Raw genomic sequence first — 14,296 nt, forward strand, 5'->3', positions numbered from 1 at the left:
TCTACCTACAGTGCCAATCCGTCTACATCCCAGTTTACCTACAAAAATCCTGTAGGCACAATGGGAAATGATTTTTTACCCGTAGAATAAATGGGAAATGTTCAGCGTGTCGAATTCATCACTAGTCTTATGTGCATTCCGCATGCAAGGGCCACAGTTTCACAACTGGAGACTTCCTTAAATCCATAGTAAGCACAGGCATGACCCATTAGCATGAGTTCAGTGAGGATATGTCAAGCACATGGGTCGACTACGAGGAACCGGCACAGCAATATTGGGCCCAGGGCGAGTAACCATCTTGAGGGGTGGCACTATATTCCCTTACATTTTGGCAATTCCAATGAATGAAACGCATGCAGAAAGAAGATATTGCCTTCGGTTAGCTCTTGGTCCAGTTCATTTTAGTAAAGGTAGAATAAGTCAGTTCATTAACCTTACTTCCTGGTCACTGGGCACAATGGGAAGACGCCGCTATCATACAAACCCAAAGCAGAGCTGCTTGAAATTGTCAAATGTCTCTCAGGCAAAACACAAGGGAATCACATCCAATGGAGCAGGCCAGTGACTAAAAGAAACCTGACTGGTTTAAAAATACAGAACGTTAGCATCTTAATTGTCTTTGTTGACATTGTCGATATTAAAGATGAAAACAAAACCATATTCCGTAAGAACATGAAATGAGTGGTAATACCCACAGTTACTACATGGCGGGACAAATGTAGTATCACAGCTGCAGTGGCATGTAGGCAATTCATCTGATGAATGAATGAATGAATGAATTCATTATATGAATGAATGAATGAATGAATGAATGAATGAATGAATGAATGAATGAATGAATGAATGAATGAATGAATGAATGAATGAATGAATGAATGGACTTTTTTCTTACTGGTTGGGCTGGTCGGAAGGGAAAGTAATTTGGTTCAGGGAATGTCAGAAAGGCGACCGGGTGGGCTGATCGAACAAGTGGGCGTTTTATCAGTCTGCATGATTCTACACCATGCATTATGACGTGAGCCTATGTCTCCAAACCATTATTCTCGATTTTTGCATCGCAGTGGTGTGTGGTCCTGTGCATAGAGCTCAGGTCACAAATCAGGTGAGGTTAAACCACGGCGGTCGCAGAGAAATCTTGGATGGTTTACTTCCGACACCTGAGAGTTTCTCGGACATCAGTCTTGTACCATGTCGAAGCACATGCGAAGCATGTGGAATCACCTTAGGCAAGCGTGTTTGTTCACGGATTACCTCTGTTCACCCAGCAATGAATGGGTACCCGGTAGGATATTTGTGAGTAAGTAATATGACTGTCAACCTTCTTGCAGTTTGAGTTAACCGAGGCATTAATGTCTCAGCGTGTACGCAAGCACAAGTATGTGGAAACAAACACGTTAAAATGTCTTATATTACCTATAATTATGCTGAATAAGTCTGCATGAACTCAAGTATCCAGTAATATAAAAGTCTGCATGTATCTAGTCTAGATGTATCTAGGTGCAAAATGATTACTCACTGAAAGAATTAACATGGAAACATAAACACTGGACGCTCGATCAAGCAAACTCAAATACATCAGTCCCAAGCCGAAAGCCATTGGTTGCATGAACGTCCCAGTTCAACCAATCAGCATTCCGTACTCAATGGTCACACCGCAGGATGTAATCACTTGTACACAGCAACCAGTCATTTCCGAATATTACAAGGATCCAGTTTGGTATTGCTCATCGTGGACTTACTAATGACTATTAATCAACATAGACGTTACCGTTTACCGGTGTTATTGTCTGTACTGCAATTCCGTCCGTTTCGTAAATAGTTAGCGTTTCCTGTAGTAATGTTGCTGTGATATTGGTGCCATGTTGCTAAAAGCGGGGTAAACCCAAACTAACCCACCCACTAGGAGATGTTGTACTGCACGATATTACACGAATACAACTGCCAAAAGGTGTACCGCACCTGTGTTAATATTTAGCTAAGGGCTCTTTGACAAGGTTCATGAGAAAATGATGGACCTCATATACACAATGTATACTCATTGAAACAAATAAGGGAACACATGAAAGTACAAGTGTTCCTTTAATTTTTTTTCCAGGTTTCTTAACAAGCTATTTATTAGTAAACGTTTCTGGGCTATAACTTTTTCTTTATTGTATGTCACAAGGTATCTTGGATATTATAATAACTTTTCTTTATTGTATGTCACAACATTTCTGGGCTATCATAATAACTTTTCTTTATCGTATGTCACAACATTTCTGGGCTATCATAATAACTTTTCTTTATCGTATGTCAAAACATTTCTGGGCTATCATAATAACTTTTCTTTATCGTATGTCACAACATTTCTGGGCTATCATAATAACTTTTCTTTATCGTATGTCACAACATTTCTGGGCTATCATAATAACTTTACTTTATTGTATGTCACAACAGTTCTTTATTGTATGTCACAACATTTCTGGGCTATCATAATAACTTTTTCTTTATTGTATGTCACAACATTTCTGGGCTATCATAATAACTTTTCTTTATTGTATGTCACAACAGTTCTTTATTATATGTCACAACATTTCTGGGCTATTATAATAACTTTTCTTTATTGTATGTCACAACATTTCTGGGCTATTATAATAACTTTTCTTTATCGTATGTCACAACATTTCTGGGCTATCATAATAACTTTTCTTTATCGTATGTCACAACATTTCTGGGCTTTCATAATAACCTTTCTTTATCGTATGTCACAACATTTCTGGGCTATCATAATAACTTTTCTTTATTGTATGTCACAACATTTCTGGGCTTTCATAATAACTTTTCTTTATCGTATGTCACAACATTTCTGGGCTATCATAATAACTTTTCTTTATTGTATGTCACAACATTTCTGGGCTTTCATAATAACTTTTCTTTATCGTATGTCACAACATTTCTGGGCTATCATAATAACTTTTCTTTATTGTATGTCACAACATTTCTGGGCTTTCATAATAACTTTTCTTTATCGTATGTCACAACATTTCTGGGCTATTATAATAACTTTTTCTTTATTGTATGTCACAAGGTATCTTGGATATTATAATAACTTTTCTTTATTGTATGTCACAACATATCTGGGCTATTATACCAACTTTTCTTTATTGTATGTCACAACATTTCTGGGCTATTATAATAACTTTTTATGTATGAAAATTGTAGCCGTTTACAAACTGTTAAAGTCTGATGAGTATATGTGCGAACACTGGGGTAAGAAACCCAAATCTGATTTTGTCAAGTTTCTAAATAAAAGACATAAATATAAAAGTTTACCTTTATGAAATTTCAGTTTTTTTAATGCTCAGTACACATCTGAATCGCGGTATGAACTTGCCAACATTGCACCATCAGTGTTTTTCGTCACATGCCTGAAGGTAATATGACTACAAATCTATTATCCTGCGATCCTAACTTCACTTTAAGTGAATGTGATTGATCATAATTCAGACTGACACACGATATGCGTACAAGGTGTGTAGTGTGTACTACAGAACACAAACTGTCTCCCAGAACTGAGGGAATGACGTAACGAATACTGGGCCACTGTCTGTTTTTTATACAATCCTATAATTCTCATCGTACGAGCTCTCCGCAGTGGAAGACAATAAAAGTCTGTATACATGAGGGTAACAACAAACCAGAGATTTAAATGAGCGCATTCACAGCTTACTCGTGTATCAGAAATGAAATGGTCCGTGTGTTCGCTATACCCTGTGGTACTTACACGATAAGCAAACCTACATCGCTCTGTTCAGAGAAATCGACCAAGCACGGCTTCTCATATGTTAATAACCATTGACTGGTATGTTGTGGTGACCTACTTCAACGACTGGTGACCTACTTCAACTGTAAGTGACCCACTTTGGCTACCCTTGCCTTCAGTTGTTGATCATGCACTGTAACAGATGGCTTTACTGGACCAGAAACAACACACTTTAGTCAACCCTGTATTGCTTTAACTATTGTTGACGGACTTTTGCTATTGTAAACTACTCCAGCTTTCATTTTAGCAAATACTTGTTAAGCAATGAGTTGGTAATGAAGCTTAAGGCTATATGAATAACATGGAACTACGTTTTGCTTGTCGACTGCAAGGTATCTACACTCAATCACCAAACGTCATTAAAAAAGTTGTTATAAAGGGTATTATTGTCATTTTCACGACTGTTAATCAATTTATGAGACTGTTTTACTCATTTTAACATGAGGACAATGTGTGAAGCCCTTTTATGGTGTCCCCCGCCGTGATATTGCTGGAATATTGGCAAAAGCAGCGTAAAACAAAACTCACTCACTCACAGTTGACATTTATGAAAGTGCGGATGAATAGATTGTAAGCCTAAAGTGAGTGAGTGAGTATTATAAATTTTGGTCGGATTGCTATGTAACCCCAGCAACAAAATGAGATCTTCTGTAAATAATCGAGCATGGTCAAGACAATGCAGTGATTCAGCAACGATCAACGCAATCGGGATGCAATGCCGTGCACTTATCAAGTCAGCGAACCTGACCACCCGATCCCTCCTACGAAAAACACTGTTCGCTGAAGATCAATTCAAACTCGAAGTGAGTGAGTGAGTGAGTGAGTGAGTGAGTGAGTGCGGAAGTGAGAGTAATGAAGGGAAAAAGGAATGGAAATTCAAGTTATCCATATGAATTGTACTAGTGCATATAAACTGCCACTGCTTATTAACAATATGTACATAAAACAATCAACAAACGTTACGAAAATAGAGGGCATTATATGAGTGCCCATATACCAGCTAAAGCAGGTATATACCAATATTTAGGCACGAGTGTCGTAAACATATAGTATGATATGGGCAAGCATATAATATTCTGTTTATTACTTAAGTCGCTCGATCAAATACTTGATAGGAAGGACACCCGTTTCGCATAATTCGTATACAACGAGACCTCCAATCCACAAACGTGAAGTACCATACGGATGGACTTTTCAAAATACGGACAGTCAGTATTAGGTCCTGTACGTCGAGACGGTGCGTATTTAACCATTTACACTTCGCCCAAGTTAAACTGACATAAAAAAGAAAGAACATAACTTCAATCAATGTTTATCAGTACTTACAATGGACACAGACGTGTAGCAGTCATTTACAATTCTTTTCTATAAGAGTCCTTTTTCGTAAACTCATAGCGAAGCTGTGTTCGGTAACTGTGCTTGTTTCAGTAAAGGGGATCACCGGCCCATTATATAGGCACATGCAACATGATGTGTATGAGACGATGAAGTACCGTAAGATACCACATTTCATCGATTCAATTAAGAAATTCAATTAAGCTACTAGAAATACGTATTTAGCTAAATTGTTAATGACAGAAGCGTTTTTAGATAACAACAATTGTACATATTTATGAAGAGATGGAGAAGAGAACTAACGTATTTGGATCAAGGCCTGGGCTTTTTTTTATTGTAAAATAAACATTCAAAGCATGAGTTGTATTCAGACTGTGGGTACGATACAAAAATGGTATAATCTTTTGCTAGGTGCTAGGTCGATCTTTCGTCTTTCTTCAATTAGAAATTGATGATTAGAGCGTCGGCGGTTACAGAGAGCAATACGGTAAACCGATACCGTAATTAACAGTAAATAATCCTCATATTTTAATTTCACTTTTGAAGGATTTATATAACTTAAGTTTGGGATAACTGGACATGCTTTCAAAAAAACACGGGATATCGATCACAACACAGCTTTCCTTAAAACTGAAAATGAAACTATTAATACAACCAACATCTTGATTAACCCTTACATAGACGAATCCGTAACTAACAACAAATTTTGAACATTTAATGCCCAACACGTCCTTCAAGCTTCTGCCAAACTACATGTATATTGAAAGGTATAGGTTTTGATTAAAATAGCATTATCTCCTTGGGACAACAACATTACCCAATATTTAATAATCTTAACGTAGCGATTAATGTGAAGAGAATAGTACCAAGTTCACCACGAGCTACCAAATTAGGCGTAGTTCTACTCAAGTGTAAAACGTCCATACAATGGTCATAACGAACCCACGCAACCCAGTCTTTATGCTGCTCTGATCGCCATGTCCCCAAAAGTCAATAATATGATTTACAATGCAGAGAAAATATGAAAGGTGACAACTGAGAGCGAACGCCATACATACACTCAAAGAAATCAGTAAAGCCTTCGTTAAGTGAGACACTAGACTTAACATTGAAATACATATTTGTGATCAATCGACAGAAAAAACTCTACCCATAATATTCGCCTGCCACAGCTTGAATAGAAGACCGTACCTGAAAACGGAATCAATTGAGGCCTTTAGGTCGAAAACTGCACAATATACTCTTCCCTTGTGAAGTGCTAATATATAAATATTTAGAGATAATAGTGTCGAACACAAAAAATATCGTCCGAAGTTTGGAAGCTTTTCCTAAAACCCGCCTGCTCTGGAATAACAAATTGCATAGCGAAACAGATGTACATTGCCAGATTCCGTAACAAAATTGTGGTAGTATCTGTTAATAGTAAAATTTATTTTCCACACTTGGATGCTTTCAATAGCTTGGCTTTAGGTATTTCGTTCGCACAGTCTTATAGGCGGGGCAGTTTAGAAGAAAATGCAGTTCATCCTCAACAGTATTACATAACATAATGGACATATTTTCTCACAATATGTTGCTGAAAGATTGCTAATGTGACTATAAATGTTAACTCTCCTTACCTGACTGTTTTCGTTTTGTATCCCTGCATACCTGCAGGTTTCAATGAATAATTCATAGGAAGACCAAAGAAAACGAGAGTGATATTTCCGAAACCTTTTATGTCGAGCTTTACGTATACCCGAATTCCATTGATCATAGTATAAACATGCTGTTGACAGAAGTAATGATTCGGAACAAGATTAGAAATATATCATTCTTTTTCCACAGAGGTTACTCATATCATCATACCCAGCGTCACTACCCAACAAGAAGACCGGTATTTACGGGTGTTTCATCTGAAGAACCGATACGTCACTGTGACGTCATCAATCGCCAATAACCTTGGACATCGGTCAGCACACACACAGTGGCCGGACGACTCTGCTATCATGGTAGCTGTGGCAATGGACCTTCCAAGGGCATGATGTTGACGTGCCAACACCGACGTGTCACATATAGATGCACCGGGACTGTACCACACTGGCAGCAGCGAAACTGGCGATGAGAACTCCTTAGTGACGAAAGCAGGTTGCAGCTCTTCAAGATCTGTCCCCAATTGAGCACGTTTGGCACCAGCTGATACGACACATTCGGAAACACCAAATAAAACAACAACAAAAAAACAGCCATTGATGCGTAACGCTTTGGCAGCTCCCCAGAACGAGTAATGGCGTCGGGTTCCTAATCAAGATGTCAGAAGACTCACCTACTCACTTCGACGCCGAGTTCAGGCCTGCATCACTGCTACGGTTGGCCACATCCGATACTGAACAATATGTACTGCCCAGAAAGTTATAAAAGCTCCCAGTGGATTCTGCATTGGTGATCGAATACTGGATAATGCACCCCAGTGTCATTCACGTGACATTTTATCACATGTGTTTATTTTCACAAACACCGACTTAAACTGTACATACCTTGTGAGAATTATTTTCTAAAATAATTACATATTTTTAAAGGAATTTTGACTTGCAATTTCTGACTCATTTGTGTTCTTTTCTTTGAATGTCGAAGTACATTTAGTTAATATCTGAGACTAAATTATATATGTTCTTCAAATCAAAGGCAAATAGATGCATTCCTTCGTCTAGACGCGTCAATTAATGTTGACAGATTGACTTTACAATTACTATTTCTTGCACATAAAATTCACAAACACAGCTATACATCAGTCAAAGCTTAATCTTCAACATCAAGAGCGGTTTTGCACTTGTGTAGTCTTGTAATATACTCATCAAAATTAAAAACTTGACACTGATAAATTTCGACATTTCTTCCTGTTAATCAAATAAATTTATAGGCATATCAAACAGTAGTAAGCAGTATGAATGCTCTCATTTTTCGTGAAATTGTAAGTCCACGTCTAAACCCTGACTATGTAATCAAAAACACGAAATGCACGTTTGAAACGTAAATTCATGAGGTCATTCGATGCATGTTTCAACTGGACACGCACACTGAATGGCAGTTGTCAAAACAAAGTATACTTTTAATCTTTGTACAGAAATGCCACGCCTTTCAAAATGACCGCCCGGGGCCTGGGTATCACTTGTGACAATTACGTCATCTTGGGAGCAGATTTGTTAATGCAACTTATTGGAGCTGCGACGATATATCGTGGTATCGATAATCCTGACACTTTATCGGACGATGAAAATATCGATATTTTCTTCCGTATCGTGATACGTATTGTTGACCTTAAAATTGTTAATTTTCAATAGAATCTGAAAGTTATGTCAAAACTGTTACCCGCATTCATGTATATCAAACTATCAAAACATCTAGAGGTAGCGTATCGTGATGTATATCGGATCGAATTGTATCGTTACAAGGTATCGCGATACGTATCGCGAATTTTCTGTATCGTCAAACCTCTTCTTATTATCGAAACATTGAAACATGACCATACTACCGAAGGCACGTAATGGACGATGTCCGAACGAAGCAAACATTTGTACCACTTGAAAATGGATAGTCGTGCACGACTTACATGCAGAATGCTCCAGCGCTTGCGTCAGTGTGCAATGTCTCTGAATAGATTTTCTTCAAAGTTAGAGAAAGAGCACCCACATCCGGGCACAATTGTCATATAAGGACTTAAAGCAGACGACATTGTCAGCGTTCCGGTTGTTATTGTATCGAGACGACAGTTTCAAATAATTGTAGGCCGTTGTAACCTTCATTAAATTATCTGTCTTGTTTTGAAAAACTGGATTCTTTTCCCACAACTGTTTTCTTTATTTTATGTTATTAACGTTCGTGAGTGATACGTCATGTTGCGATAGTTTAGAGTTTCACTTCCTGGTATTTCGGCGCTTTGCGCGTAGGAATGTCAACACCAGTTTTGTAACAAATAAAAACTCCTCTCTGCGCCATAGTCTTCGCTAAGTGCTTTTGCGGAAACTGTGTGAAATTATGTAAAGTGTAGTCTATTTCGTATTTATTGGTTTGACAACAAAATGGGCTTGCAGATTTCATTCAAGGACTTTAAGCCGTCCCTGATGGCCAAATGGCAATTAAAATATGGAAAATACTGCACATTCGATGTCAAGTAAGGACCATGACACGTCAGATTACGACATATTGGTGTATAGAGAGCATATGAAATTATTTCTTAGGTTCATGTTTCAGTCAGTGAACATACATGAACTTGTTATTTTAAAATTTTACACGTCTTAACAGGTCTTCCTCTTGATAAAGCAAATTCATCGTTTTCGCGTTCCTCTTAGACCATGGCTTCATCATAAATGTTCTTAGGGCAAAGTCATCGGTTCCCAATTGTGCAGATCGATGTTCATGCGGTTGATCACTAGATTGTCTTGCCCAAATTCGATTATTTACAGACCGCCGCAATATAGCTGAAATAATGCTGAGTGTGGAGTATAAACTAAACTCATTCTTAGGGCAAAGGCATCATCGTCATCATGAACAGGTTCCGTGGTTGACCATTTGTGTCAGCTTGTTCAACAGTTTAAGACAACAGAATATGCCCTATCCCAGCGGGAACCCATTCACTGCTGGGGGAACATAGCAAATTCCTGAAAAACCTTACTTGCCTGAGGTGAATCCACATGTACGACATGTTTACCGTTTTCATGTAGGACTGAAAACTCTCAGGAATCAGTACGGTCAATACGGTCACCCATCCAAGGACTCCCCGCCACCAAATTTGCTTCAACTGATTTATGCACCAATTGATCAAATATGATCACTTTTTACAGGTCTTCAGCTTCAATGTGTCTCACGCAAATCATTTTCGGATCTGCAGGACTCATACGACAGTGATGTCGTGTGTGAATAAATGGACCAACAGTGACAGAAATAGGATCAGTGATAGGACCTACTGAATGGATATTCTTTCGCAGGATGACCTTCCCTTGCAACTAGTTCAGTTCATTCCACATTGGAGGTTATTCACCCCTAATCAAGAGGTGTTTCACCCACCTAACTCAGCATGGAGCATGGTATTGACCTCATTTGACCTCATTCTCATCATGCTTCAAACCTAAAACAACATAAAATAGGTCAACATTCAGTTGGACACTACATTTGCATTTCTACCAAGGCGATTGTATATTTGGGTATCTGCACCAGCTGCAAGAACGTATTAAGACCACGTAAAGATTGACTGCAGTGGAAAACTTGTCATCACCATCAACGAGAAACTACTTTACCTCTGGACAACTGGAACTCTGTACAAGTTCATTCCTGTCAAAGCTAGTTGCTATTGTCGCTGAATGTCTTCGGCCGATGCAGCACAGCCAGTACTGGCATGTTTCGACACTATACACAAATTAATAAAATATTGAAACAATTTTAAAGTTGTTAATAATTTTGATAATTATTTCTGGAGTAATACAATCTCACCGTCCCTGAACCACACTATTTTCCAAACAGCTTAGCCCTTCCTGCAATGCTAAAGCCCTAAATGAAACAAGTCTAGATTTCCTCTGAATCACTGGTCTCCCTGGTGCTCCTTTTCGTGTTAATTGGGTTTGTATGTTTCAATCAAAACTTATAAGCCTTAGTCTACTGTACGAACGCGGGTGAAACAGACAGTGGTGAACCCGTGCTAGGGCGAACGTGTTGAAATAACCCGTTACCTTCTCGGACAAGACTTTTCGGATCGATATGTCTCATACGACAATGTCACCGTGTGTAACTTGGTCTTTAGTGACATGAGGTGTTTCGTCTGAGAGGTACATGGTGTCAGACAGAGGCGTACCCCCGGGGTTGTCACGTCACCGATTTACAAACTGCCCCAGTTAACCCCAAAGGCAATGGCCTTGCTGTTATAACCAGACATGTAAAGGTTGTCTCAGAGTTCTGTGCGCGCACTTGATTAATGCGGTCCAGAACAAAGGAAACCGATCTACTGTACGTTTAATAGATATATTGCATAATTTCCCGTTGCTTATGTTGCACATTTTTGTACATGTCTAAATTTATTGGAGTGACAAGTATAGATGTAGTTACATGTAACAGTTATTTCGCTTTTAATATGTCATGTTTGTTTGTTATTTGTTTGTTTGTTTGTTTGTTTGTTTGTTTGTTTGTTTGTTTGTTTGTTTGTTTGTTTGTTTGTTTGTTTGTTTGTTCAGCCCGGCACTTAGCAATACTCTGTACGTCAAGAGTGGGGTATGGACTGGTGATAAACGTGTAAATAATGTGGGAGTGAGTGAAGATTTTCTCCGCTCTTAGCAATGTCCCAGCAATATCACGGCGAGGGACACTAGAAATGGGCTTCGCATATTGTACCCATGTCGGGTATCGAACCCGGGTCTTCGGCGTGACGGGCGACCGCCTTACCCACTAGATTACCCCATATTCCCATATGTAATGAGCATCAGTCACATCAGCGAGCCTGACCACCCGAAGTCGATGTCCAAACTGGCATTTGCAAAAGTCCATATAACAGCACACACACATTAAATGAGTGAATATCTGGCCACAGACTTGTGTAAACTCAATGTAGATCTTCAGTTTCGGGAGCAGTTCTGACTTTTTCACAGCTTACAGTCATAACTGTGAGTGAGCTGATGGACGAGTGAGTGGGGGATTTTAATGTATCTATGATATTTTATATGTTTATATTAATGGTGTACTGTTGTAAAAACGGCAGTTATACTGACGTTCAAAAGAAAGTACACACATAGTCTTTGGGAATTGTTTTCCAACTATGCACCACACAATGTGTTCGTGCAGCCAAAAATCACCATATTTCGTGCCAGATGTCGTATCATCGAAAAAAGAACACTTTTCCAAATATTTATGTTGAGTTTTTGTTTGTGAGTAATCCAGGCACTTTGCGTGTGTTCGGAATTGATGCCGTATTCATTCCACTATTCTCAAATCGTCGCAGTCTAATTGAGGAGAGATCGAAGTCCAAATGTCGATGTAAATTCTTTCTGATGACAAGTGTTAATCCATACTACCCATCACAAGACTCACAGATGTTAGTATAACCACTTACTTCAGGCAACTGTTCTGAACCCAATTGTGCAAAATATTCCATACTGTTTAAATGTACAGTTTACACATGAATTAATGTAATGTAAAACAAATTCGCAACATAAAAGATTATTGTCATGAGTTCAATAAGTGATGAAACTCAGTAAAAATTGGCGAATGCTTAACAACACATTACAGCTAAACACAATATGCCAGATATTTGCACATGTATTTCAGCAAATTCATCTGCACATGTTTTGCACTCGGTTGTCACACGTTTTTGGAGAAATTCATCATTGATGTAAACATGTATACATAACAGTGAGTGAGTGAGTGAGTTTGGTTTTACGCCGCTTTTAGCAATATTCCGGCGATATCACAGCGGGGGACACCAGAAAATGGGCCTCACACATTGTACCCATGTGGGGAATCGAACCCGGGTCTTCGGCGTGACGAGCGAACGCTTTAACCACTAGGCTACCCCACCGCCCCTGTATACATAACATATAGTGAGTGAGTCTAAGTGAGTCTGAACCTTTGATGAGTAGTATAGCATGCATGGCGACCCTCCGCATTATGAACTGTCAAAACTAAAGATGGCTTTTTATTTAACATTTTTAAGAATTACTTAAAAGACCCCAGCAGTGACAATGCAGCAGAGGAAACAGCACCTGTGATGACGTCAGAGGTTGCACGACAATATGCCGTAAATGGTTGAACACAAAACCTGCTTTCACCATCACCCATTTAAATGTATTCATGACTCTCGAAACGAAACTGAAGGACACTACACGGTCATATTTTTGTAATTTTTGTCAAGTTTTGAATGAAGGTAGACCTTGTTCTCCCCCTGACATGCAACCAAATCACATCAAAACTGCCCATGCGCAAAGCATTGTGGTGTAATCGCGTGTATAGGTCAAGGCCGCTATTGTGCGTCAACGCTTCAAGGTCAGGATGCACGTGGATGAAGACGTAAGTGTAGTTCTGGTGTCGGTGTTAGTTTCACGTTTTATATATCACAGTATTGCAGGCTTTAAATACGAAACATTCCTAAATCCATAGTCTTATATTCTGGAGACCCGTGAAGATCCCGGGGTAGAATAGGCCTTCAGCAACCCATGCTTGCCATAAAGGCGATTCTGCTTGTGGTAAGAGGCGACTAACGGGAACGGGTGGTCAGGCTTGTTGACTTGGTTGACACATGTCATCGGTTCCCAATTGTGCATGTTGCATGTTATTGGCCACTGGATTGTCTGGTCCAGACTCGATTATTTACAGACCGCCGCCATATAGCTGGAACATTGCTGAGTGCGGCGTAAAAATAAACTCACTGACTTATATTCTGAACAAGAAAGGCATTGGCCCGACAGGTTGGTAATGTTTCATGGGATCATTTTTTAAATATATCACTCTCTCCGACTTGTTAAGGTTAAATACCCCTTTAAATACTGCAAAACTATGGCCTGATCAATATCGGTATTTCCTTTTTTGTTATCTTATGCTTAATTTCTAAATTCAAATTTTGAGTAGGTGAATTTTTTTGTTGGCTACTAATTTCCAGATATACCTATCTGTTCAATCAAGACATCGATCATGAGGAGCGTGCGAGCATGTGTGCGTGCGTGTACATGTGTGTACATGTGTGTTTGTGACGGCAGGTCGCAGTCAGCACTATTCCGGCTATTCGAGTCTGGACCAGACAATTCAGTGGTATATTATAGTATAGTAATACCGTGGTATACTATACATTTGTATAGCGCCGATATCCAGTTTGCCAGTCAACTGCTCAAAGGCGCCTTGTTTTTCCCCGATCATTGGATGTCCATCACAACGGCACATCGTATTTTCAATCTCAACTCCCTGGGGACCATACAACTCTTGCAGCCTACTAGGCGCAACGGGTTAATGTGGCTTTTCCATATGTACGACGTACCCATTCACGGCTGGGTGGACTTTGTCCATGTTTACTGCACGTTGCTGTACCCGCAACTAGGTGTTTGTACGTATTCGTTTGGCCACCTTGTGGTCATCTGCCAACGGATTTGTGGCTTCTCTGAAGCGACGGTTCGATGTAGATTATTACATCGTTATTATTATCATTACAGG

The sequence above is a fragment of the Haliotis asinina genome, chromosome 13 (assembly GCF_037392515.1).
Source record: "Haliotis asinina isolate JCU_RB_2024 chromosome 13, JCU_Hal_asi_v2, whole genome shotgun sequence".
Classification (NCBI taxonomy): Eukaryota; Metazoa; Mollusca; class Gastropoda; order Lepetellida; family Haliotidae; genus Haliotis; species Haliotis asinina.